We start from the raw sequence: 3,685 nt of genomic DNA, 5'->3' as shown, positions 1-3,685 counted from the left end.
GTCTTCCTAGCTCCACAGCCTCTGTCCTTGTTCCCCTCCGTCACCACGCCCCGCACAGAGGTCTACAGCCGCTCTGGAGACCCCCTTTCTCACGGCCCGCACCGTGTTCTTGGTCACCCGGGCCCCGCCCTTCACAAGTCACGGACTTCCCACCCTGCCCTCGAGAACCCCAGCGCTAGGACCTGTCTCCAGGGATACTCGGTCGGGTTCCTCTTCGTCCCCGCCCTATGGACGTTCATTCTCCAAGCCCTGGACCCCAGAGTCCAATCCTCTCAGATTCACTCTCGCAGACCCCAAGACCTACCCCGGTCCTTTGCACTCCACCTCCACGGCCCCTCCAAGACCCAGGTCTTGTCCCCAGAGCCCTCCACCCGGCCTCCACAACCTAAACCTCCTAGATTCCATGCCCAGAGTTGCTTCCCCAGCTCTGGCCCCAAAGCCCGTATCCTCCCACACCTTTCCTCATCCCTTTCCTCGCCCATGTCCCTATCTCCACCTTTGCCCCCAAGCCAACCCAACTCCTGGCATTCAATCTTCAGCCCGCTCCCAGGGACCCCAACAGCTGGCTTGTGCATTCACCATGTGGGAACGAGCCGACTCGGCCCAAGCTCGCACCCCTTCCCGCTGCTCTCTGCAGCCCCCAAATGCCCTGTCTCACTCTCTCCCCACCCTACGATGCCAGGAGCCAGTCCAGGCCCTGGGAAATCCCGATCCTGCCCTACTAGGATGGGGACCTGTGAGCTCAGTTCACTCAATATCCCCCAATCTCTGACAACCACGGGCTCCTTACACACAGACTCCCAACAGGCGTCCACCAGCCCAGACTGATCCTGACCCCTTCCCCCCCACCCCCAGGGCCCCTTGTAAGAGAATCTTGTCGTATCTCTGGGCTCTGAGAATTGAGCCCCAGTGTCGACCCTCCTCTGTTGATCCCAGCTTCAGGGACCACTGATTTGCCTGCCCAGCCCTTTGCTAAGGGGGCTGCACCCCTCTGGTTCAGTGGCGGAAGAGGCAATGCCATCTCTACTGCTCTTCCAGTTTGGGAAGACCTCAGGCCCCAGCCTCATTTCTCCGGTCTCCACCAGCCCTGCGCCTCCACCCAGCATCAAGAGGGGACCTGCAGAAAGTTCCCCAGCCGTTGGAGAGTGGAAAGCCCAGGCAGGAGGCTGCACCATTCACTTTCCGTAGCCCCTAGCCTGGCACCTAGTCCAGAGGAGGGGGTGTGCGGCACTGTGCAGCAGGTGTGGCTTGGACCTCACACCCAGCTGCCCCCACCCAATGCCTTGGTGTGTTCTCTGCATGTGAGAGCCCTCCCAGCCTTAGTACCCCTCTCTGTAGCTCTGAGCTGCCCCTCATCAGTTTGTCTCATAGACCAAAGTACGCAACGGATAAACAGTCATTCCCTCAGTATCCGCGGGGTATTTGTTCCAGGCCCCACCGCAGATATCAGAATCCTCAGATGGTCAAATGTCATAGTCGGCCCTCTGTATCTGCAGGTTCCACATCCTTGGATTCAACTGACTGGTGATCGTGTATTAAGTTTGCCATCTGTGGCTGATTGACTCCACACGTGCGGAACCCATGGATACAGAGAGCCGACTATACCGCCATGTCACACACAGCATTTGACCCTGTGGGTCATGCCCTCACGCTTCTCTGCCCAGATTTTAATGACGGGCATCACTGTCTACTCCCCCCAGCCTGAGATCCTGCCGCTTAGGGCCTGGAAGCATTGGCTTTACCTTCTCTGCCCACCCACCCCACCCCTCCAGTTACAGCGTCAAGTTGGGATCTCACTCACTGGTGAAGAGGGTGGGGTTCTGCTCAGGAAGACTCAGACTGTCCTAAGCACCCCTTTCCAGTGGGGTCTCTTTCCCAGGGTCTAGCAGATGGCTGGCCTCCTCACCATACACAGCCTGGCAGGGGGATACGGCCAAAAGGGGGCATGTTGGGGATTTGTTTGCTGAGACCACCACCCACTCCTGCCCCTGCCCAGGAATTAGGGCCCCTCCTCCAACATCTCATGAATCTTACTCTTATTTCCTTTTTAGGGAAGTCAACAGAGTTCCAGGAAGGGAGGAGCTATGTGGGGATATACTGAGAGTTGGTGCCTCAGACCTGGGGCTCCCAGCTCCCTGAGCATCAGAGAGCCCCCTGAGAACTTCACTGCAAGTGTTTCAAGGATCCCTGCTTGGAGGTGGGTGTCAGCAGATGTCTGCCATGCTGGATGCCCGCAGATACAGCCTGACTGAACCTGCCATTAGGGTCTCTGAACATCACCCTGGCCTTGGCCCCTTGTCCCACTGGTCCTCTTCTTCCATTTGTGGCTGGTCATGGGAGCTCTCCTGGCTGCAGTGGCTGCCGGCAGAGAGCCCAGGATGGAGAGTCAGACAGGGATGACAATCCCAACACCCCCGCATATTCACTGGTTCTGTGATCTCACACCCAAGCTAAACCATCCCTCTCTCTGGGCACCAACTTCCTCATCTGCAGAGTACTTATTCTCACCTCACAGGACTATAGGAAATAGAGAGTTTGCTTAAGTGTTCTGTAGAGTCTTCTTGCTGCTATCAGTCATTTGATCAAATATTTATCGAGCTTCTCCTTTGTCCTGGAGATACAAGCTAGGACTGCATGGGGTGGGGATGGGAGTGGAGTTTGTTGATTGCTTTGGTAGAGAGAGGAGGCGCTTGACTTAGGACCTCACGGGCCAAGTGCCATTTCCTGAGACTCAGACCCTGACAGAAGAGAAGCAGGTATGGTGGGCTCAGGAGTTCAGTGGGGGCATGCTGGGATGGGTGAGACAGCAGGTGGAGAGGCGAGTGGCACATACAGGACTGGGGTTTGGGCTTCCCCAGGAGGTCTGGGCATCATGGGTACAGGGGTCCCTGAAGCCACAGGAGTGGATAAGGTCTTCAGGGAGAGTGTGGAGAAGAGGACCTAGGACCCACCTGTGAGTAACCAGGTGGCAAAGGACTGAGAAGGAGCAGCCAGAAAGGAATGAGGGAAACTGGGACATTGCTGTGACCCCGGGCGCTTAGAACAAGCAGCTTCAACAAGGTAATGGAGCCAGAGCCGCGGGAGTCAAGGCGGGAAATGGAAGACGCTTGTGCAGACAGCTCTTTTAAGGATGGCCGTAAAGGGGAAAGGAAAAAAAGGTGTTACTTGGAAAGGGGTGTGGGATCAAGAAAGAGATTTTTTGGTGTTGGTGCTGTTTTTGGTTTGCTTCTTTTCGGCTGTGTTGGGTCTTCATTGAGCACGGGCTTTCTCTAGTTGCAGCAAGCAGAGGCTACTCTTCGTTGCAGTGCGCGGGCTTCTTATTGCGGTGGCTTGTTGCGGAGCACGGGCTGTAGGCGCGTGGGCTTCAGTAGTTGCGGTACATGGGCTCGCGGGCTCTAGAGCGCAGGCTCAGTAGTTGTGACGCACGGGCTTAGTTGCTCCGCAGCATGTGGGATCTTCCTGGACCAGGGCTCGAACCCGTGTCCCCTGCATCGGCAGGCGGATTCTTAATCACTGCGCCACCAGGGAAGCCCTGGTTTGCTTTTTAATATGATGCATCATGTAGTGGGTTTCCTTGATTTCAAGAAACAGAAAACAACACTGGTTAAGTTAAGCAAAAAAGGAACTTGTTGGAAGATTGCAGAGAGCCCAGATGGAAGCTAATGCAAGAGAGCTGGCCTTGGTC

At 56.2% G+C, this 3,685-nt stretch overlaps 1 protein-coding gene across 1 annotated transcript in view; it reads right to left on the bottom strand.

The window, feature by feature from the left end:
* Window positions 1-3,170, bottom strand: part of GPRIN2 (G protein regulated inducer of neurite outgrowth 2) — an 11,598-nt gene extending 8,428 nt beyond the window's left edge. Inside the window, exon 1 of the mRNA XM_024731423.1 lies at window positions 2,509-3,170. The gene's annotated coding sequence lies outside the window, so the exon portion shown is untranslated. The remainder of the gene's footprint in view (window positions 1-2,508) is intronic.
* Window positions 3,171-3,685: the final 515 nt, after the last annotated feature.

The sequence above is a fragment of the Neophocaena asiaeorientalis genome, unplaced genomic scaffold (assembly GCF_003031525.2).
Source record: "Neophocaena asiaeorientalis asiaeorientalis breed wild unplaced genomic scaffold, Neophocaena_asiaeorientalis_V1.1 scaffold714, whole genome shotgun sequence".
Taxonomy (NCBI): domain Eukaryota; kingdom Metazoa; phylum Chordata; class Mammalia; order Artiodactyla; family Phocoenidae; genus Neophocaena; species Neophocaena asiaeorientalis.
This window is presented reverse-complemented; position numbering and strand designations above follow the sequence as displayed.